Consider the following 24,074-nt stretch of genomic DNA (forward strand, 5'->3'; position numbering starts at 1 on the left):
CCTATAATTCAAACTCCTACAGGAAGGAGGTGCTCAGCTGTATGATGTTTGGGAACAGCTAGCTGATTTTTTGAGATAAGGCCAGGCACAGGTCACTTTCTCTATAATCTTTTCTATACTAGAGAATTTTACCAAAATCTGGTTTAGCTGCATTAGAGAGACTCCTAAATTAGCACCCACTGCATTGCTGGGAAAATTATCATGCAATGAAAAGTAACCATTTCATCAGGAAACCCTAAAGACCCGGGGAATTTGTACAATTTTTACAGTTGTAACATTGGTTCAGCTGCATTAGTATTAGCCATATTGGGAACTAGTGAAACATTTTTCCATCTCCAGCAGCTGTTTTCAACATTGTGTGAATTAGACATGTACCCAGAAGGTATAATTGGCATAATGCTGAAAATAGCTGTTGAAGTTTGAGAGCTATCTATATTAGGGCTTTCAACATTACTAATACTCATGCACTGAACCAGTGCTACAACAGTATGAATTTTTTGTACAAATTCCCTGGTTTGTCAAGTAAGTATCTTTCTTGATATAACTTCAGTAATTGGGAATTAAGGGTCAAGTTGCTGATTAATTTAAAACATTTGGCATATATAGGTTAGTGAGATATAAAAGTAGGATAGTACTACATACAGAGTTTTGACTATTTATGCTTTTTATATATGTGTGTGTGTGTGTGTGTGTACACACCCACAGGAAACCTTGTAATGGACAGTTATGGAATAACCATCTATTCTTAGGGAAAACTTCTGTTTTAACTTTCTCGGTTAGTGGTTGGTTTATGCTTTGTAGCATGAAACTTTATATCACTTTTTAAAATCCTATTTAATGTAATTAGGGATGTTCTTATTCTCTCACTGAACACATGTAACTCAGTATCCTAACAGAGGTGCCAAAATAATGGATTAGTCTTGTAGTTAAAGAAGAGAGTGGTCACAACTACTCTATACTATTTTAACCCCCATCCTTCTGCCCCTACATATGCTTTCAATGGATAATGTATTTGGGTTACAATGTTGTTATCAGAGTTAGGAAGTGTCACTCCCTGCAAAAAGAACAATGAATTACTGCATACACTGATTGGGGAAATGTCTCCTCAGGAAATCCTTGTGGTTTGCTGTCTTTATCAAGCAGGAGTAATATGCCTGTAAATTTATGCTTGGCAGAACACTATCTCACAGCACTGACAGCACCACAAAACCGTCAAAATGAGGCAGAGTCTTTCAGCTAAGCATCTTCATCGGCACCTCGAAGAAAACATCTATGTAATTAAAAAATACTGCAGAAAATGGCTTGTGTCTATATTAGCTTTAAGAAAATACCCAGTTACTCCACAAAACATGCATCCCTTCCCTTTTCTGCATAATCTATTGGGTCTTAATGTAGTATAAGAAAAGCTTGACCTATGTAGGTATTTAAAATGCATCCATCACTGTGAGACCAGGATTATAAAAACTAACAGTTATTCCAAAGACTAAAGTCTCCCCATTTATCTTGTGGTGTGCTAAGAAATGGAACGAAGGTTTATTTGTTTAATTACATCATAAACCACCCTTGGGAAATTATAGGGGTAAGGCTACTAAGAAGAGATGAGTATGATGGAATGCACCCCTGTATTCACACCCTATATTCTATCGTGGTAATCTTTGTATAAGGCATGCCTTGTGAGGTATCATTTGAAACTCTTAATTTGTTGATCAGTGATGATATGATAAAATGCCTGTAGCAATATTATGTGTAAAGTTATTAACATAAGGTGAAATCAGGACTGAAGTGTGTTTCCAAGATAAGTCTGGGAAATGGCTAAACCAGTTTCTCAAAGACAAGGGGCAAGATGATGCCCCAACCAGGTGTCAACAAAGCTGACCCGCCATCACCTATGAAGTGGCCATTCTTTGTCAAGAAAGGAGGGCAGGGACAAAGAGATCTGCATCTTAGCAAAGAAACAGAATGAGGTCTCTTTCCTCCAGCTACGGCTCTCAGCTTGAAATGCTTTTCAAAGAGGGACTGAAACTATAAAAAGGATGGGCAAACACCCCACAACCCACACTTTTTCTTCCTGCCCATCTCATTCTCTGCACCTGAGAAGACCAAGAAACCAGCCACTGGATTATGGGGGAGGGGTCTTGAGCTGAAGAGTTTGGTCAGTATGCTGTTGGAAGCATGTGATGAGAAACTTTGCTTTAAATATAATATAATTTATTATGTTAGGCACCAGAAAGTGTTTTATCTTTGTTTTTCTTGTAACCATTTCTGACTTTTGGGCCTCATTACTTGTACACACAATCTGTCTCTTTTGTAGTTAATAAACTCATTTTGTTTTATCTAATAGAGTGTGTTTAAGTTAAAGTGCCTGGGTAACTCCATTTAGGCTGGCAAGTTCTGTGTATATTATTCCCTTAAAGGAATAATGAATTTAATATATTTGACCTGTCCAGGAGAGAACTGGGCAGTACAAGATATACACTTCTGAGAGAAAACCCAGGAGTTGGAGTGTATTGGGGTCACCCTGAAGTGTAACCAAGAGTGGTGAGAGCTAAAGTGTGATTGGCAGTCTGCAGTTACACAAGCACATCTGGGAGCGACCTGTGTGCTGGCAGGCTGTTTGTGAATGGTCCAGGTTGGGAGCTACAACAAGGCATTGTAAGGCATCGGGTTGCAGGGCAAGGGTGACACAGTCCCCTACAGGTCTGGATTGCACCTCAGTATGTCACAATGGGTCAGACATTTTAATCTGAATGTTGTCAGATCTCCAGTCATCTAATATCTTGTGGAAGGGTATTTAACAGCTGTAGGCCCAATTCCTTGCACATCTTGGATGTTTCAATTCTAGAGTCCCTGAAGCTATCATGGTCAAAAGAGAGCTAACTCCTCTTGCTAGAATAGGATGGGAATTTAGGCACTAAAACATTGGTAGCATTGATGCTTAGACTTTAAATTGTCATTTCTCTACTAGGCTCAAGCTTCCTCGGCTATGCAGGATGGTCTTGTATCTTTGCAATCCCAGAGTCTGTCAGTCATTTTGTAGAGGTACATACAGAATTGGAGGAAGTTACAGAAAACATGGATTCAGACACTAACTCGACTCTAACTGGGTTTCTTTTGCTCAGGACTTCTTATTTTTCTGCACAGCTTAATTTTGTAATGAAAAGTATCATCAGTGTTTCTAGTAATACGGTTTAATATTACCAGAAACTTTACTATATTGGCAATTGCTGCAGTGAATGGCCTCTGCTGTTTATTATGTTCCATATATTTCAGAAATGGAGCTATGAAGCTACAAGGCAAGGTAACTGGTCTTTTGGAGTTTAAACTGTTCGCTACCTAGTGGCTAGTGCTACTTCACCTGTCTGAAGTTGAAGTACACTACTGAGGGGATGGTAAGAACAGTTGGGTTACAGCAGTCATTTTGGCTCCTACTAGGTACAATGGAGATTGCTCAGTCGATGTAGGTTATAGATTCCTGGCTTTGAAATGACTAGATCTACATCTGATTTAAAAAAAAAAGGGCGGGGAGGGGGGAAATATTGGGTTTTGTCTGTGTTGGGTTATTGGGCTCGATGAAAAATGCTTTGTTTAAATGTTAATATTCAGCATCCCCTTATTCCTGAAATTCTCTCACACAGAATCTCATGTTGCTAATAGATGTCTTTGGACAAGAATTGTGGACTTACTTCATGAGAAAAGGTGTTTTCTTTCAGAAGCTGGAGAATATACCACCACGCTTTAAATCTGCAATGCAGAGTTCATTCTCTATTTGTTTGGTTTTCTATGTTATTCATAACTTTCTACTAGTTGGTTACTAAATAACTGGAAAACACAGTACAAAAACTCCTATCAAAGAATAGCAGTTGGAAAGTAAAGCTGTCTCAGAGATGTGAGGAAATGTAAACTGGCATAATAAGCTGTCAAATATAAATATGGTAGATATTACACTGTTTTGGAGGGGCCTAGATTGGTGAGTTCACAACTGAAACTAGGTTAACAGGATAACCACTCTACCATCTCTAAATAAGAATTATTGCTTTAGACACATAATTAAAGTGTATTAATTCCACTCAATGTATGCTGAAATCCCTCCTTCAAAAGACCTAGCTATTTCCTGAGGCATCAGACAATAGTGTATACATAACACTCTGTTTTATTTTTATTGTTATGCCTTTTTTACTGAGTACACCTTTTGCAATTCTGTAAGCATAAGTACAGAAGTTATATTATGTTTTTAATTAACTATAAATAGCCCAATTCAAGTTTGAGAAGTGTAGGTGTAAACCCATTGACGTTAATGGAGCTGCCCCCCTACTTGCATCAGGATTGAGTTTGTCTATACAAAGTTGAATTTGGCCTCATCTCAACAAAAATGATACTAAAACCCACACTGCTCAAATCCAACCCCTTAGTAAAGATCTGGTTTAAACAGCATAATGGAAAATCAGCAAGTGGGGCTCTGTAGATGAATGGAAGGGGTAAGCAAATTTCAGAGTGGAGGGCTCTCATCCACAAAGTGCTGTTGTGTAGAAGCTTGTACTTTAAATGGTCCAAGGCAACAAAGCACAGATCAGACTTCTATACAACTGTTTAACAAAAGGGAGGCAGACTGAATTAATCCAAACAAAAAAGTCTACTACCACCTAAGGATGGTGTTGAGATCATAACTGATAAACAAGAGGAGAATGGGACTGGAAATTAATGAACCAAAACTGGTGTACTAGAAATAGGTCTAATTGGTGGACAAAATAATAAGGGGACAGGTTATTCTGCCCATCAACCCCTTTTTAGGGGGATTAAAAAAAGAGACTACAAGTGTAGTGGAATCAGAACAATAGGTGTGTCGAGATAGGTGGGCTGGGACAGAGCAAGATTTACTATCCCTACTGCGTCCTGGGACCACAACATGCACCGTAACACCACTGGGCCTTCATTCTGCTGATCCTGAGAGATGGCCTGACCAGAACAGAGAGAGAGACCCAGATGCCATTGCCACTTCTATCAGTTCTGGCTAAATCTCCAATACCTCCTAGAATGTGACACTTGGGTTTGTGTTGTCACTCTCATCCCCACTCCCTCATGTGTCCTTTTCCTTCCCCTACCGTATTTCTTCTTTTTTTTCCCCTCTCTCTCCCCTTTTGCGATCGCCTTAATAAGAGTTTAGCTTAGGTGGCCAAGGCTGTCTTTTGCAACACTTGTATGCCTAGGACCAGAAAGCCAGCTAAAAGTAATGCCTTAAACAGCCTGCTACCCATACAAGTTTGCCAGCTATCAGAGGGTATGTCTGTACTGCAATGTGATACCAGCGTTCAAACTTAGGCTCAAATCTACACCCCCCCTTCCGTCTACATCCAAATCACACTAACCCAGGGTTCAAGCCCTATTGCTCTACAGTGTCAACACAATTCCACTGGACTTGTGCTCTGGGCACCCACCAAAAGTATTCCACAATCCACTGGGCCAATGTTCTTTGTTCTCTCTACAGTCAATTTTGGTGGACAAGTCAAATTTTCTCACACTACACCACAAACAAAGTGCTGGAGTGGCCACATTTTGGGAGGGCACTAGAAAGTCTGAGATAGGAGTAGTTCTGGGGTCAACATAATGCTGTGTAGATGCTGGAGCTCCAGGTTGGGATCCAGGGTTCAAAAATTCCTAATCGGGGGTTACAAATGAGTGTAAGCCTTACATTAACAAAGGTCTGCTAATTCAATGTTACTAACTGGGGCTTACACTGCAGTGTAGACATACTGAAAATAGCTAATAGGATTGTTGGCCTTGCATGTGTTTCTCCTGCAGTGAGGCCGAAAGCAAATAAGAGTATGCTTACACTCAATAAAACACCTGCAGCTGGCCCAGGTAAGCTGACTTGGACTCGAGCTGTGGGGCTATAAAATTGCAGTGTAGATGTCGACTTGAGCTGGAGTCTGAGGAATAGAAGGAAATGGCAGTGAGTTATGGGATAATCTGATGTAGGGCTCCCTCCATCGCTCCTGTTAAAGCTGTTCAACAGTGTATAAATAAAGAGTGATTGAAGTAGGGGGACTGAACTCTACATCTCCTCCCTCCCAGGTGGTTGCCCTAAGCACTGGACTCTCTTATTGCCTCTCTAGCCCAGTGACTGTTCCACAATGAATGCTTAAATAGTCATTGGGCCACAGAATGAAAGAAACTCAGTAGCCTAACGGTTAGGGTATTTGTGGAGAAGCCCCAGAGTCAAGTTGTTCCTGCTCCAGTTGTTAGATCACTTTCCTGAGAGGTGGGAGACCCCTGTTCAAATCCTTTCTCCCCTTTAGGCAGAGGGAGGAACTGAACTCGGGTCTCCCACATTTCAGATGAGTGCTCTAACCAGTAAGTTAAAAGTTGTAAGGTGGGGTGTATTATCTTCTCCTCCGCTAGCTGTTTTCTATGGAGCAAAGCAGGTGCCTAGCTCATTCACACAAGAAACTATTTGTGCCCACAGGTGCCTAAGCTGCCTGACTCCAGGAAACAGGTTCCCATTTGTGGATCACTAAGCTGAGACAAGTGTCTTCCTGCAGCTTGGACTTAGGCACCTATCTCCATGAGAGGGGCAGTGGTTTGTTACTGTCTTCATCGTTCACTGGCTAGTTTAGATGATTCCCCGCCCAGCATGCTGGCTTCTGTGGATCGCATTCTAAGGCCCTTCTCTCTCCCCATTCATTGTACAGGGAGTCTAGATGATTAACTAAGGCTTTGTAGAGCAGTACTGTTTCTGTGATTTTCTAGATACCTAAATTAGGCAGTATGATACTCAGCGTTGCAATACCTAAGACCCTTCGTGGATCTGAGCCTAAGGGCCCAAGTCAAATCCCATTGAAGACAATGAAAAGGCTCTCATTGACTTCAATAGGTTTTGGATCAGGGACTAAGAACTAACATTGCATTACCAGAAATAGTATCAGTATACACTTTTCCTTATGGGTATTAAGAAAAGATGGTTTGTTGTATACAAATTTTTGGAAGCTACTTAAATCAAGGCACTTGAGACCCAAAAATGAGTTATATAATGAGGAGCTTAATTGATATCTGCAGTGTGTAACTATTCCCATAGCATTCACTAAACTCCTCAAATCCAGTCTTACCATGCACTAGCTCGTGATACCTAGGAAAGGCCTCTCTGGGGGCAGTCTTGTTTGATTGTTAAAAAATCCTGGGCACGAGTCAGGAGAGCATGTCTCCATGATGTTGCATGGTGAAATATCATTCAACTATTAACTGAACAATGGAATAGCTAGAAAGCTACAGTGGCATTCCACTTCCACCACTTGTAATGCAGCGTCCTTCCTTCCATTTAATTCTGGTGGCTCACATTATTGTATTGGGGGGATAAACACTTATCTTTTCTAAATTTTTTTTTTAAACATTCATTCTTTCTCACACCAATTTCCAAGGAAAAGGATATCTCCATTTCTCCTTCTTGCAATGCTTTTCTTTCCTTTCCTTTCCTTCCCTCTCATCTTTCTGTCTGTTCTATTTCCATCTCTTGTTAGGCCACTTGTGTAATCCTAGTCAATTTCATGCTGCAGTTGGCTCCATGAGTAATGGTGTTTTTACCCATAGGCGTATTGCTACTTTTTGTCTAGCACTGGCACTGGTTGATCTACATAAAAGAATGCAGCTTGGTCCATAATTAAGGCGCTAATGTGGGAGTTGGGAATGGAACCCAGATATCCTAACTTTTCCAATAACGTGATGTAACACTGGGCAAGTCACTTAGGGCTTGTCCACTTGGGGACATAGGAAAGTTAATCTGAATGAACCGAAAGGTGGGAGTTTAAAGTGTATTAGCTAAACAACATTAAACTCGTGTGGATGCTCTCATTCAAATTAAAGTGACCTTAGTGTTATCTTTTCAAATCTCCAGTTTAAACAAGCCCTGGCCTTAGGTTCACATTTTCTTTTTACCTATAAGTGCTACATACTTTACAGACATTAGTTAATTGACAAGAATATGTACAAGTGAATCAAACTGATTTAAAAAAAAAACTGCTGTTTTTAGTATTTTGATATCCATCAGACTGTATGTACTCCTTTCAGTTTAGGCACTAATAGTTAACTATGCTATTTTAAACATAATCTAGCATAATGCAAGGTTAGGTTTCCTCTATAATCATTCTACTGTTGATTTGACAATAAAGAGTGCAACGTCTTTCCAAATGATCAACCCAGCAACATTTTCTCATCTTCCTCTATTTTTCCTCTACATCTGTTGGCATATATAATTTTTCCAGTTGCCAAGGTCATACCTGAATTTAGTCCATTCCAGTGACATGTCCATATATTTTGTCTTTTTAATCTTAACAACCGTTCATTTGTATTATGTTAGTCTTACCACCGTGTTTAACATCAGCTGCTTGTATAGATGGCAATGTCTCAAAATTAAGACCACTGAATTAAGAAAATATATGTACAGAGTCACTAGCTATCCATTCAGTCTCCAGACTAAGTGTTTGTTTGGAAGAAATGTTTAACTAGCTCTGTCACCCTCACAACAACAGTAATATCCTGTGGCAAATTTCTGCATTTGCTGTGGATTATGCATAAAAATCAAAAGGCTGCAATTAATACCTAGTTATACTTTTTTTCTTTTTAAAATGAATTTAAATGCTAGTGAAAATGAGTGGAGCAATACTACAGCCTGTCATAGGGCAGTGTAAGTTTTTCTATTAAGTTCTGCCAGTACACTGATCTGCAGTACCCTTGCTATCCAAATACTTAATCCTAACAAAATTTCCATTTGAAGACTAGACAGTGAACTAGTTTATTTTTTTTTTACAATCAAAACTGTAACACTTTTCACGGGAGCCTGATGCAGACTTAACACTACCCCCACTGCCAGATAATTACTGTCATCATGCTTCTTGATCAATAACCCACCACGGCATATTGATCCGGCCGCTGACTCTCGTTCAGCTCCCAGCTGACTAGCATTTCGATTTCAGTACCCCAGCTATGCTCAGTGGTTCCCAAACACAGTAAAAGACAGTCTCCGTCCCCCCAAGAGTACCTTCTCCCAACCGGGTCACCCCCTTCCCTTTCTGCTCGCTGGGATTTACCGGCGTGACAGGCCCACCCCGCTCCCCGCCCATGGAGGCCAGTCACCGACCGGCCCAGCATCGCCTCAGTTTCCGCAGGGCGTCAGCGTCCGTATCTGCAGGGCCGCGGGGAGACGCTGCTGCAGTATCAGCTCTTTGGAGGGCAGGCCAGGCAGGGCTGCCCGGGGATTACTGCAGCCGCTGCGGGGCCACAGGGCGCACGGCTCAGCCTGGGGTTCCCCCTGCTTCAGCGCAGCCCAGCCCAGCGCAGCCCGCAGTCACCTCCCAGGAGCAGACGCCCTCGGAACAGTGCAGCGGGGGGGGGGAGGGCGGCGGGTGACGCGTCTCCCAGGAAGCCGAAACCTCCCCAGCCGTTCCTCCCTCCAGCGGCGCGCGGCAGCGAGGCGGTTAATCCCCGCCCAGCGCTTCGGCTGCGGCTGGGTCTGTACGCGGAGTCCCCTCCCCCTCGTCCCGGCCTGAACCACCCAGCAACAGCGATACCTGCTCCGCGCCACCTTGTCCTTCTCTGACGTCATCGCCCCGCGCCGGCAGGGAGGTGGGGGTTGTTGCCTGGTTACGCCTGTCATCCCCGTGCGCCGCCGTTCGACATCCCATTCCCCCCCCCCCCCCGCCCCAATTTGCTCTGTGTGAGACAGAAACACAGACACACACACACAGAAAACAAGCGGCTCCGGCCGAGGAGCGAGCTGCAGCCCGGACCGGCCTCCCCAGCGCCCCCTCCTGCCGCAGCCGTGGGGCTCCGGCCGAGCTGGTAGCGGCTACCCGCGCGCGGTGGCCGCCGCCCGCCCCTGCCTGCGGAGCGCCCCGCGCACAGACTCACACATGCCTGAGACCACAGTGGGAGCGGCGCTGAGCCCGGCCGCCTGGGTTCCCCGCGCTGCTTGGCTGGGGCCCTAGCAGCGCCCCGGCCGCTGGAGCCGGGTCCGGCGGCTCCCGGTGCCTGAGTGCATGAGAGGGAGCGCGGAGAGGGGGCCGCGGCCCGACCCGCTCGTCTCTCCCTCCCGGACGGCGGCAGCAGAGAGACCGGCCCGGGGGGAAGCTAGGGGGCAGCGAGGACGAGGAGGCGGTGGCGGCGGCGGCTACATGTGAAGAGACCCGGACACGCACCTAAACCGCCGAGCAGCCCCCCCGGAGCCGGGAGGCAGTGAGAGAGACTCTGGGACCGGCAGCCGAGGGGGCTGGACCCGTCTGTCGCTTAAGTTTCCAGGACACACGGTTTCTCTCGGGAGCCGGCGTCTAACTTGCTGTGAAGTCCTAGAGGCCCCGGAGGGCAGCGGATCCCCCCAGTCCACAGCGCAAGGGTGAACTCCAGCCACCACCGGTATCACCGATAGTGTGTCTGCTGCAGCCAGAGAGCCAAAGGCAGGAAACGTAACCCGCCGCTGCTGCTCCTAAGGTCAGTAAGGGTAGGGTTGAGGGGGTCGGGTCCTACTGGTCTGTGCTCCACTGATGGCTTTCCAATCTAGATGAAACACGTGGATGCAAAGACCCGGACCCCCCATGAGCATGGGCAGGGCAGGGGAGGGGAGCTAAGTGGGACTTGGAAACATGCTGCTCCGTCCTTCCCGGCGGAGTGGGGGGAAACGGGGGGCACCGTCATCGAAGCAGCCCCGCCCGAGGTATCCGCTGCTTCACATGCGCCTCACGTTCCCGGGAGCTTTGCACGGTCTGTTGAGCTAAGTGACCCTCCCGAGAGTACAGCTTTTCGTGCCTCTTCGAGAGACACTGTAGGAAAATCCTCTGTGAAATCAATTCCTGCTACTTTTCACCTTTAAACTTAAGTAGCCTCGGCTTTGTAAGGAGTTATAACGGTGAGAGGGGCTGATAACGCCCAATCAAAGAACGAGTTTGGGAATTAGGTCCCCTTTGAAACTTGTATGTCTCGCTTTGTATTTGCTGCAGCAAGGAACAGCAGAGATACTGAAGTCCGGAACAAAGACCAAGTTTTTTTAAGCGACTTTGAATCTTCTTCAACTCGCTATTGTCTTACCTAAAATACTAAAGAGTTTAACAAAACTGTACTTGTGCTTTATCAGGACGTCCTGTACACCAGAACTGAAAAATCTTTCATCTTTCAGAGCCACAGCATTTTTGCGGAGAGATTTTCAAATTCTTATAAGGTGGGATTCATCTTGATAGAAAGATTGTGGATTCCTGCCTTCCTATGCACAGTTGCATAACATCCCTCTGGAAACTGATGCAATTGCTTACAATGGAAAAGTAATATTAGGAAAGTACTTAATGCATTTTAGCTGGGTTTTAATATAGTTTAGCAGTTGGAAATTAGAAGGAGGAGCCAGCACCATGTGTCTAGTTAGCTCTCCACACAATGCCATCAAGTGCTTTCTGGGTCTCCGTTTGGGAATTCTGTGCTGGATAGTGAGCCTTAGTATACAGAGTGTTTTTATATTGCTACATATAAGTTACTAAAAGGGATCTGGTGGTTGCCTGAGTAGGTATCTTCAGTGTCATTTGCCAGCAGTTCAAGTTGTTGCTAAATTAAGTAAATAACATTTTATCCCACCACACAGGCTTTGAAAAATGCAAATCTTTCTACATAAAAGTCTTAAATCTCTGCTTTATGGAGAACTACATAGTATTCATATGAATTTGGTTTGTCTAAGTTGGGCTTACACATAGGCTATATGCAAACTAAGAACATCTGTAACTACCATTTGAATGGTATTACAGATCTAGTTTCAGAATTAATAACAGTGGGATAACACTGGTGTCTGTAGCTGTTTATATATAGGGTATTTTTTCCTAGCTGTCTTTCTGAAAGAGAAAAAGGAAAGCATTCTAGTTTATCTGACACTTTTAACTGAACGGAGAATAAACAGGTTGACCAACTTTATCTAGATTTATTTTTAGAGAGTGTTGTTGACTACCCTCCTATGTTTCCCTCCAATCAGCTTTTACTTTCTCCTCTTTCAATCCTACAGTTCAGTCACTGACCTTCCATCGGAGGAGAAATGTATAGCAGTGTTTCTCAACCTTTTAAGTAGCAAGTACCCCCTAACTTCTGAAAATTTTAATAAGTACCCCAACACTCAATTTTCCACTCTGAGAAATACAATCTTTTTCCCCTTCTCTGCTGGACGACTGTATTTCTCATAAAGCAGGAGAGTTCTGAGTTCTGCAATGCTGTATGGCTGTGACAGATCACAAAACCCCATGCTTTCTCCCCTCCTTCTTCCTTCCCTTCCTCCATATAGGAGCAAAGGTCAACGCCAGTCAGTCACTATGGCCTGATGGCGGGGTCACTTGGTGGTCTCCTCACACAGACGGGAACTTGTGAGGTATGAGCAGGCACTCGCGGCGCACCAGAGTGGATAGCAGCGCTCCCCATGGCCGTCCCTAGGGAGGTGAGGGCCTGGGGCAAATCACGGTGTGTGGGCCCCTCTTAACATTTTTATACTGGTGAAATCTGGGGCTGTCATAGTTATCAATTTCACTGCTCTAACAGAGCAGTGAAATTGACAAGTAAGCCTGGGGTAGAGCTTGGCCCCAGGACTGAGCAAGCCGCTGGGCTTTCTGCCTGGCTTTCTGGGCACTGGGCTTTGAGCCAGGGAGGGGGACTGCCACCTGGGCAAGTTGCAGGTGGCTGCCGCCTGCCTGCCAGCCCAGTAGGTGGGCGACTGCCACCTGCTCTGAGCTGTGGCGGAGGAGGCTTCCACGCAGGCTGGGACCCGGGGATTTGGGCAGGCGGCAGGCAGCTGCTGCCCATCTTCAAGCCAGGGCTGCCTCTTGGCTAAGAGCCGGGGCATACGTGGCAGCCACCCAGCTGCAAACCCAGCTTGCAGGGTGCAGGAGGCTGCTGCCAGGCTCCCACCTGGGAACTGGGACTGGGCGGGACGCGGGTGGCTGCCTCCCAGCTTCCCAAAAAGCCAGCGGCTGCTATCCACCGTCCCAGGACTGGGGTGGCTGCCGTCTACCTCCCAACTAGGAGGTGGGACTGGGTGGGAAGTGGGCGGCTGTCTCCTGGCTTCCCCAGAAGTGGGCGGCTGTCTCCTGGCTTCCCCAGAAGTGGGCGGCTGTCTCCCATCTCCCTTCACTGGGTTTTTCGCCACGTACCCCCTGCCTGTGTCTTGTGTACCCCCAGGGGTACCTGTACCACAGGTTGAGAAACTATGATGTATAGGATTCCCTCTGGACCTATTAAATAGTGCCTTTTTGGAGAGTTAATATAAACTGTCATGCTTTTTGTCTAAAAATTGTATATTTCTACTATCACTATTAGCCAGGATTACTTCAACTGAAAGATTAGAGAAAAAATACCTTGATCTGTTTTTTCAGTTTGTTTGCTCTAAGCATTTGACAACACTCCATGAGTATTCTGGTTACCTACTGTACCTGTGTAGTCAGGCAGTTTTCCCAGTTGTTTAAAGGTCTTTCATCAGGAAGAGAGATCCTCTGTAAAAAGGGATCGTAAAACCCAAAAAATTGCTGGGGTACTTGAAGGATACTAGAAATTTCTTAATTCCTTTTTCTGAGACCAAGTCAGCTTGAGGTGGGCAATAACAGCAGGAGTGTGTATACAACACTCTCTTCATTAAGGACAGGCAAGAGTTGAATGATGCTTCACAATCCCCCAGGTTCTGCTGACTCAGGGGGCAAAGAAACCAGAATTTGAATGAGTTTTCTGCAGTGTAGAGGATTAATAGGGTAGTCAGTGTCTTTCCATATTTAATTTATACATATGCTTAAAGCAACATAGTTTAGTTCAATCTCATGATAACATTTCATCTTCCTTTGACATAAAGCTGTGTCAGTATCCTGAATCCAAATTAAATTTAACTTTCTTTCATTATTGTCATGATCTTCATTTTTCTTTCTATATTGTCACCATTTTTGCAATGGTGAGATTGTTAGCTGTATCTTTTTTTTTAAATTGCACTCCTTCTGCATGGTCCTTACTCTTAAACATCTTGATTATTCTGTAAAATTATTATTGATAAAATTGAATTAACTTTTCAGTATTCACATTACCCTCTTCTTGCACCTTATTAAGTTTAGGGAATGAAACTACGCTGAGTTTTACCTTCCATTTTCTGTGTACGGTAGTAGTGGTACTGGGTTAGAAACCCAAACACTACAAAAATTTGCTTACTTCTTACAAACCTTTTAATTGAAACTAAAATTTTTTTTTAATTCATTCATGCTAACTATTGTAAACTTTTTTTCTCTTTTTACTCAAAACTGAAAATGACATGGCCTTTTAACTTTTTGGGTTTTCTTAACCTTTTAATTCCTCAATGTGTACCTACTGCTTTATGATAGTCTTGGTATTATGCTGGTTTTCTCTCTTTCCAAATACATTTTGAAAGCTATCAGATAAAGGAGGGAGTGAGCTGTCCCATTTTAGGTCTATCAACTTCAACAGTGTCTCTGCAGTTTTTTATTGGCTTTTTTTTAAAAAAAGAGAAAAGCCCACATAATAACACATGAAACATTTCCATTCAGGGTACTCCAATCCTGAATTTAATGTGATATTTGGGTATACTGGCTGTTACTCTTCAAAACATATATCCGCTAATATGTAGTATTTGCATATCCGATACCAACATCAAGCCCTTTAAGATACCTGAACATCTATGACACTTTTGTGTGAGTGTATACATAACTTCATTTTGTAGAAAGGGGAAACAGTTCAATTGATGATGTGGTGTCGAACAGACATAGCAAATATTACATTTTAATTCCAAATCCTGTAAATAAAATAATTACTGGCTGGGAAGCATTGTTTTAATGCGTTTAGTAAATTCATGAAAGATGATGGAATCACCTGGACTGAAATCTCCTACTTATTCACAAAACGGATAAATGCAAGTAGTGGCAGTGCAAACTGTTACTTATTGTCTTTGCCTCATTTCTGATGTCTTGGGAGTGAGAACGTTGTTCTGCCTCTGTATTTTTTCAGTTCTAGATCTCTCTGAGACTGCCACAAAGGGTGCAAATTATGATTGATATTTTTGAGATGTGATCACCTGTTTGTTCCTTAGGAACTGGACTAAGGATATCAAATTTTCATTTTACATAAGCAGCAAATGTATGGTACTACATAAACAAATTATCTGTCATGAAGCTGTTCTCTCTTTGCTTTAGCTCCATGTGCAGATCTTGTTGGATCTGCAAAGAAGGATAGCAGCAGCCAGAAAGTTCATTACTCACATCAAAAATACACAGTTACGTCTTTAGAAGTTTTGCTGCCCAGGTGTCAAGATGGAAAATTGTGGCCTTACTAGCTTTCTGGCATAAATGTGGTTTAAAGGCACTTGAGAATGATTTAGACAAAAAATGCTCTCTTGGATTATAAAATGACCTGGGGAAAATGTGAAATGTCACATTTTAAAGACATATTTTGATTTATATTGCATTCTGGCTTGCTATTTTTGTGGAGTGGGAGGGCCAGATACTCTGAGTTAATCCTCTACCAACATATAGAGTACCGTATCTTGTTCTGGTTGCCAGTCCAGGTCTGACTTCTGCCTCTCCCCTCTCTGTCAGATTTAATTTGGGACAGCATAATAATTGTATTCTTCCTATATTGGTAATCTTAGATCGAAACAGTAGGTTTTAAACAGCTTAGCCAACATAATTATGACCTAGAAATAGGTGAGAAGAGGAGGGGACAGGAGTGTAATGTAAACTTATGTATATATTATGTGCACAAATGAAGTTAAAAGAACACTATTAGGGTTGCAAAGTCAAGCACCGAGAATGTAGGAAATGCCAGAATTATGGTTGCCTGTACAACCTTAATTTTGCCTGACCCTGGCCTCAGTCTTTGCCACAGCTCCAAGTTTCCTTGCCCAGCCAGTCCGTCTCCCTTTTTCCTCTACTCCAGCTCTTATTTCCCCTTTCCCTTTGGCTGTCTTCTTGTTTTACTACCGCCCCAGGCTCTTTTCCCCAATCTACTTCCCCATCCCCCACTCCTCCTGCAGGTCTGGTTCTTGTCCCCTCAGCATTTGAATGAGACAGCTTCCTCCTTCACCCTGCCAGGGACTCATAGAGGAGGCAGTCTCCCTGCTCTCTCAGGTCAGGTGCCCATACCCAGCACAGCTTGTAGCAGCCCACAGCTGCAATTGAAGGGAAGGTCCTGCAGATCCCCAGGCTGGACAGAGTTCTCTGAGATTTGTATCTTTTAAGCTCTAGCAAGTCTCTGCTCAGCATGTGGAAACTGGTTTTTTTTCAAAAGGCTTAACATATGGCCAAATGTGGGTGCCTTTTCTCAGGGATGACAAAAGGCACATACCTGATACAAAGCCCACCCTTCTGCCAGATTTCAAGTCCCTGCTCCAAATCATGGGGTGTTAGATCTTTTCAAAGAAAAGGTCACTAGAATTTTGTAATATGAGCAAAACAATGTTTTCCCCCAGCCTCATTTTGAAAATGACTTAACTATTTTGGTTAAAATTTTCCAAAGAAATTCAGTGAGACAATGCCCAGCATGGAAAATTTCAGCCCAAATGGCAAAGTTATAAGCAACTAAAAGCAACGGCTTATAGTCAGGAAGTGCCTTTGTAATAGGCAGTGCTACCAGCTCTGGCTATAATTGTATAAAACAGTCCCAGACCCTACATTGAAAAAACATAAAGATTGCAAAATCAAACCTGCATAGGCATTGCCTACCTTCATTCAGTGCACCAGGTGGATGTTTCTCACTGAATGGGTATCTGTTTAGTGTCATCTTGTCTTCATCATCTTATGCCTGGCTCTAGGCCTTATTTATTGCACAGTATCCAGACCATGCACAGAATACTAAAATTAATAATTTCTGCATGGGCTTTTCTATAGTGTTTATCACCGCAGTGTCAAAGTGCTTTTTACAAACATTTAAAGAATTTATGTTCAAAATACCCCTGTCTGGTAAGGTGCTACTAATATTAGCTAATATAATTTTGTTATGATAGCTCCTAGAATCTCACCAAGAACAGGACTCCATTATGCTAGGCACCATACAAACATAGAGTAAAAGATGGTCTGGGCCCCCAAAGAATTTACAATATGAGTAGACAAAGACAGTCGAAGGTTGAGGAGAAGGGATATAATGCACAAGCAGACAAACACAGTGATGGTGTGCAAATGTCATGCTAGGTTTTTTTTTTAAATATTTTTAAAAAACTTCTTTTTATGGAGTTTAGTTGGGGTAATCTTTGCTAATTAGATCAAGGAAGAGAGGGGACACACAAGCAAGTGTGGCAAGGGGTGGAATAGGGAAGGAAGCATGGAGTGAGGCAGTTAGCTCCAACTACTTCCTCACAATCAGGACAGAGGAGAGAATGTCCAAAGTCAAAACTAGAAACCAATCTGACAGAATGCTGCTGAGGTTGCTTCAGTCCTGCTGGTTTCTTACTATAATTTTTTTCCCCAAGCTCTTGTTTTTCTGGGGAAGAGGGGTGCACTGCACAACGCCTAGTATTCCCAGAGATGTTCCATGGAAAAAATAGTATATGATCATCAGGGATCCTAGAAATCCTTTTGCCATGGAAGAACATGGAATTTGCATTTTTACAGATAATCTTTTTAGTTTTTATATTTTGTGAAAAAAAAACCTAAATAAAATAAAAACCAAATAAAAATATAATTATTAACTAAATTTTACTGAAAGTTAGAGTGACTAATACATATTTCTGAAAGTGAAAATGGGACACTGCATGGGGTTGACAGCCTGAGCTGGCTGGGACAGCCTGGGACTGGAATGGGTAGCATGAATGATCCTTTGCACCCCCTGAGGGGGCATGCCCCTTTTTTTTGGCAAAACTGGGCATTTGTCTTGTTTGCTTTTACCAACTAATGACCTCAGGAACTGCAGAACCATTTTTGCTGAAAGATTAAAAGATAAACAAAAACCCCAAACAAATAAAAATCTGCCAGAGACAGACACATGGCATTGAACATTTCAGTCTGAACAGTTAAAGTTTGAAAAGTATTTTTAAGCAACTGAAAACAGGATCTCATAATGAAAAGTGTTAGGTAATCTTAACTATGGGCATTGTTGCCTTCTCTTGCCTACAATTACACAATCTGTGTCTGTTGCATTAAATCTTGCAATACTGATTACATGTATTGCAAAGGTTTTGTATTTCTATTTTATATATTCTCACGAAAGGTGTTCTTAAAAGTTAATCACAGTGAACTCTTTAAATTTGTTAACTTTATTGAATTATACTTAGATTTAAGAAATCAAGTTTATCCTTTACTAGTTTGTGGACTTGAGGTCTTTCAGAGAATTTCTTAAGTCGACCTCATATTTGTGCGTGTTGGATTTGTATTTTTGATTTTGGGGAAAGAAACTATATATTTGAATGTTATGATGTTGACAGCCGTAAGAACTTCAATATGCAAAAGGACATAGAGAGCTGTCTAAGAATTTGCAGAGGCTAAGAGTATGGAATAAATTGTATTAATATATTTGTTCCAGATACACTATATTTAAACATAGTATGAAAAATATTGTTGTTCTAAATTCTCCATTTATAAATGCTTTATAAATACCTTTTGTTATATTGAAGAGGCACAGTCAATTTAAAAATTAAACTTGTGTATAGAAAGTATTAAAACCAATCTAATGCATATAGTTTAACTGTGAACCACTGTCAGGCTACATCATGGGAGAAGTGCTTCCTGTGCCAAGAGTAAATTAATTGGGCTTCAAATCCTGGGTGGCCTGGGGAGGGGAGTGAAAATGACTTACTATCAATTTCACTTTCTGCCCAGTCATAATTTTGTGGGAGAGGAAGAAAGGAAGTGGGGAGAGAAACTAGGCATCTAAAAGTGGATGGGAATTATATGCGGATGTGAACTAAAAAATCATAGATAACATAATGGAATGAACTAATATATAGAAAAGGGAGATGAAAGGGAGGGAAAAAAAACATGTGGGCAGAGGGAAATAGGTACCATAGGACTTATATAATGGATCAGATCAGTGGTCCATCTCTTCTAGTATCCTGTTTGACAGTGCCAATGCCAACTGGAACCCTGTTTTGGGCAATTATTATATAACCTGCTCTAAGTTAAGTTGGTAGTTAGAAGTTTGATTATATCATGAAGCCTGAGTGTTTTGTTATAAGGCTAGCTCCACTATAGTTAAGGTTGAGTGGTTTCTGTTTAAAGGCCAACTATTCTAAATGCTTTAAAATCTGTGCTTACTCAGATTATCTTGAAACTTGCTATACATCATGGGAGTGAGTGGCCCAAATTTGGGATCTTTTGAGAAAAGAATTCTCCAGTAGAATCCCTTTTAAAACAAAACTAGCATCTTACAAAATCACCTGATTCTTGTAATGGTTTTTGTACAAACCCGGGGTTCAAACTATGACTTTAACCATCCCTCATCTGATATCAGTTGCTTGACGTTACTCAGGTAGTTCATGACGCCTACTGTCCCACTTGGGAAGCAATATTGAAAAAGTTATGGACCATAGAGTTTAGGTCTCCAGAATGGCTTGTGCCAAAACTGTTGTGTCAAAGAGATTTTAAAGGTACATGTTCAGTGCACCGAGGCAAGGACTGTACTGAAGTAAGAGAGATTCTAGGCAGACTGTTTTCACAGTGGCTGGGTGGCTAAAGCTGACATTATTGAACTTGAGCTGCACCGTGCACTGAGAGTTTGAGCACTGACCTTGACAGCTTTCAGAGAATGTGTTTTGTGCATGTTTCTCAATATCTGTCTGCATTATGCAGATGCTTCTTTTGGAACTTTTGTCGCAAGACCCAAAATTTCTGATTTAAGTCATCTAAAGTCCACTCTGATTTTACTTTAGAAGTATTGTCAAGGAAATTGGTGTTGATTAAATAGAGTGTTCCCCCTCTATGGTCCAGCAAGAGCACCCATTCTAGGCTCCCAGCTCCTCAGCCATCACATATCTTGGGCAAAGACCTGCATTTCTCTCTCTCCTGACCAGGGTGTGTGGGGTGGTGGTATTTCCAAACTGTGCAGCCTTGCCTATACTGGGACCTCCTCAGCAAAGTCAGGCTGACTAAGCCAGCCTGCTTTACTTCTCTTCTCAGAGATGGTGAACAGTGTAATTGGCACAGTCAAGCTACCACACAGCTCTTTCCATGGAAGCATATTTATTCTTAAGGAAAAGCATTACAGAGAAGGCATATTAAAGACAATCTGATAAACTTAGCAGAGATCACCCCCAACTCCAACAAGGGCTCTGGTTGGTGATGAGTCCTTCACACAGAGTTTTTTGCAGTAGTCACAAGTTCATCCGAACTTCAGCTCAGAAGAAGCACACTCAGTTTTAAGGGGTGTCACTAGGGAAAACTCTTGCTAAGGATTGGGGCCCCACTTGGACCAGAGTTCTTGTTTGCTGGGTCAGAAAGAAGGCCCTGAGTCAGTTTAGACTCATGCTATTCATCGAAAAATCTTCTTTGTTTGTTGGCCCCTGGAGACTCCAGTCTGAACCAGTGTATGCAACCCTCTCTCCAGGTGATGGTAGCTCTTCGGAGGTGTTACAACCTGAGTGAATTTGCCTGACCAGCCTCTGTTGTTCTTAGTTCCTGGACAGCTGTGGTCCTCTTCCCCTCAGGAACATAGACACTTATATAAAGGGACACTCAGTTATGATGTGCTCCATTGTTTGTGGCTGGTGACCACAGTCGCATATAGGTGTTTGCCTATTTTCCATTTAAAGAGGGTTTGTCCTCATCTCCCATGAGATGTCCTGATGTGATTCAGTCTGCACCAGTCTTTCCAACATAAATTAAAACGTGGTGGTTCTTCGGCAGGGTCAACAATGAGCTGTTTGTTTTGAGCAGTTGAAACGCTCCATGTAGCTCTCCATTTAGCCTCAACATTGAAGTTGAGTGTAAGGGTCTTGATGTGGTTCCATAGAGGGTTGCGGGATTTTAATCTTGTCTTTGGTAGGTTCTGCAGGTCATCGTGCAACGGGATCCTCGTGTTTGCATTGACATGGTTAAGAAAGTGAGATGTCTGGACAGCTCTTCTAATCCATGGAGACTGGAAGTGCTATAGAACTGGGAACCAGTCAACTGGGGTTGATTTGAACATCCTTGTCACTGTGTGCATGGCATTACTGAGTTGAGTATCAAGAAGTTTAGTGTGACTGCTGTGAGACCATAGTGGCACACAGTATTCAACCACAGAGAGTAGCAAGGCAGTTGTTGCGGTTCTATGAACTATAGAGCCCCTTGATGTTTCGGTCAGTTTCCTAATAAGCATGACACGAGACCTGACCTTATTGCGGATGTTCTTGAGGTGTTATCGGAAGGTCTAACTCCTTTCCAGTGTAATGCTGAGATACTTTGGGTTAGCCTCATAGCTGACACTCTACCCGCAGAACTGCACATCGAGTTTGGTATTAGCCATTTCTTTGTTCAGATGGAAAGTGGTCACCATGGGTTTTTTTGGGTGAGGCTTTATATTTCCAGCATTGGAAATAATCATTCATTATATTAAGATCTCAGGTTTGGGTACAACTGATGGTATGGGAGCTTGTGTGCTGAGCGGCTAGGACAATGTCACCCTCATGTATGAATTTCCTTGACTTTGTGTTGATATATCTGCGAGCAAGATGACAACTTTCATGTGGTGCTCCTGTGAAGTGTTTTGGGTTTTTTGTCATGCTTCGTGCAAATTCACTAATATACCATTGTTGTCAACTGGCCTACGTTACTGACCTACCAGTGAAAGTAACAATTATTATATGGGAGCCAGAGTAATTTGGTGAGTTCTGCCTCAGAAGGGGTCGGACCCTTCTTCCTGTCCCCTTCCCCTCTACTCCCAAATCCCAGTTCATACGTGGGATCTAAGCTCCTTTTCCTAATGGTCCATGTGAGCTGGAATCTGGAGGGGCCCTGCACCTCTGGGGGTGGTCTGATCCCTGATCTTTGCCTCCCCCCTCTCATATAAGAAAATGAATCTGGGGGGGTCCAGTCCCGTTGTATGTGGTACTGAGAACAGGCATGCTTGTTGCGTAGTCCAGGTTTGCAGGAACTGACTCTGGGGAGTGGGTGATGAGGACAGCTACTGAGATGAATGGAGCAGTTTACACATCTTAGCCCTACGGTTTCAGGCAGTATTTCATGTTCTCATTCAGTAGAGAACATCTCATTGAAATGAATGGACCACTTCACACCTCTCTGATCTTTCTGTGCTGCAGATGATGTGCAGAGCACTTTTCCTGTACATTAGGCCCTGATTTGGGGTAGGTACTCTGCATTTCTACTCTCCTGTCTTACTCCTTCTTGTCTCCACTTGGAACATGCAATTTTTACAGCCTCACCACTTTCTCACATTCTCTCAGCCCCTTGAGGCTTATTAAGGGCATGGAGTGGCAGGAAGGGCTCTGAGGAACACATGTGGAGGGAATGTTGAAGGAGCTGGAGCAATGATTGGGGAACTGGACTGTTGGGGGTAAAGTGAGGGTTGGAAGAGATGAGGAGGATGTGTCTGTGTGTGTGGGGAGGGGGTTGGAACAATGCAGGGAAGAGTGGGGTGGAAAGGAGGGTATCAGAAGTGTGCAGTAGGGGATTTTGGGGGCAGCTTCAGTTCTGTTCCCCAAAATCCTCCACTATCAATCCATCTGTCAGTTAATGGCCCCCATCCCAGCAGTATCTGTAGGTGCCTTACAATTTTTAATGTGTTTATTCTCACGCACCCCTGTGAGGTAGTATTACTTTGGTTTACTGAGGAGCCTCTGGGTCTGTATTTGGGTAGCTTGCCCATGCTGCTGTGTCCGCACTGCTATTAGCTTGAGCAAAGCTAGCGCAAGTCTGTTTATCCGTGCTGGGGATGCATGCTTCTAGCTGTGATGTAAATATCCAGTGAGACTAAGGGACCTGCCCAGGATCACACTGGAAGTTTTGTGGTGGGCCAGGGATTTTAATTCAGGTCTTCCAAATCCCTGATGCTAACCATGGAACTATCCTTCTCCTCATGCCCCCTCTCAGTGTCTGTCCCTCTATTCAAAAATGTCTCCAGACTCCATGCTAGACCTTGTTCCTGCATCTTCTCTACAGTTCCTCAACCTGTGAGTCCCATGCCAACACCTATATCTATGTGGGTAGGAGGGAGATTTGGACAGTGCTGGACAAAGACAGAGATGGAGATGATGCAGTAGCAGACAAGAGTTCAGCATGCTGCCAGAGCATTCTGGGGCTGAGATAATCATTGCCAAGGTGCCAGAGGCAGAGGAGGGGAGAGCTGGGCTGTGGTATATATGGATGCTGAGGAATTACTTTAAAAAAACCCAAGGAAATTAAATGCCCAGAATTTAGTTAACACAGAGTTAAGATTGCCCAGTAGTGCTTTATTGTCTTTCAGAATCTGGAGAGTGGCTATAAACTTAAACTTCTGAAAACGAGGAACTACAAAGTTAAAGTAGAGCAGAGGTATTCAATAGGTGGCTGGTGGTCCAGATCTGAACTGCCAGAGGCTTTTTAGCAGACTGCGGGAGGCATGCCGGGACTTAGGGCTCCACTCCGATGCAGTTGAATTTAAGCCCTGTGTGGGGCTGACAGTGGCAGCCTCGCTGCCTGGGGTTGACAGCCAAGTAGCTGCTGGAACTCCACCCACCACCAATCAAATCTGAAATGATGCGCCTGAGTCACAGACCCTGCAATTAAGATGTCCACAGTTCCACCTAAGAAGCTCCTGTCTGTCTTGGATAAACTTCCTCTGATTGGCTGCTTTTTCCCTTGCTGTCAATCGGCTACTGCAGGTGCTCTCTGCCTCTGCCCCTGCTCACAGTAGGAGCCATTCTTACAGGAGACAGGAAGGAGATGAAAGAATTCGGTGGCTTGCTACAGCTCTGCTCTTACCTTCACTCGACTCCTGTGACAAGGAGAAGGCTCCTGTGCCTCTCTTTCTTCTTCTTTCCCTCCCTGCACCACTTCTCCCTGGCCTGTGTGTGAATGATGAAGAGTCCCAGGAATTGCAGGAGGAGCAAAGGTAAGCCAAGGTAGTGCCACCTCCAGCACTTTTGATGTTTAGGGGCACTGTGTTTAAACATGGCAGCAAAAAAA

The 24,074-nt window shown here is 43.4% G+C and overlaps 1 protein-coding gene and 1 long non-coding RNA gene across 4 annotated transcripts in view; one reads left to right on the forward strand and one right to left on the reverse strand.

Annotated features, from left to right (window-relative positions):
• LOC137155533 (uncharacterized) overlaps positions 1 to 9,507 on the reverse strand; it is a 34,021-nt gene extending 24,514 nt beyond the window's left edge. The window contains exons 1-2 of the long non-coding RNA XR_010920506.1: positions 9,125 to 9,507; positions 5,828 to 5,924 (exon numbers count right to left, since the gene is read on the reverse strand). This is a non-coding gene — a long non-coding RNA (uncharacterized lncRNA). The remainder of the gene's footprint in view (positions 1 to 5,827; positions 5,925 to 9,124) is intronic.
• A 199-nt stretch (positions 9,508 to 9,706) lies between these two features.
• Positions 9,707 to 24,074, forward strand: part of FBXW7 (F-box and WD repeat domain containing 7) — a 297,846-nt gene continuing 283,478 nt past the window's right edge. For all 3 annotated transcript variants that reach the window (XM_067551889.1, XM_067551890.1, XM_067551892.1), the window contains exon 1: positions 9,707 to 10,470. The gene's annotated coding sequence lies outside the window, so the exon portion shown is untranslated. The remainder of the gene's footprint in view (positions 10,471 to 24,074) is intronic.

This window comes from Emydura macquarii, unplaced genomic scaffold (assembly GCF_026122565.2).
Source record: "Emydura macquarii macquarii isolate MOO-44397 ecotype Brisbane River unplaced genomic scaffold, CSIRO-AGI_Emac_v2 contig_1363, whole genome shotgun sequence".
Taxonomy (NCBI): Eukaryota; Metazoa; Chordata; order Testudines; family Chelidae; genus Emydura; species Emydura macquarii.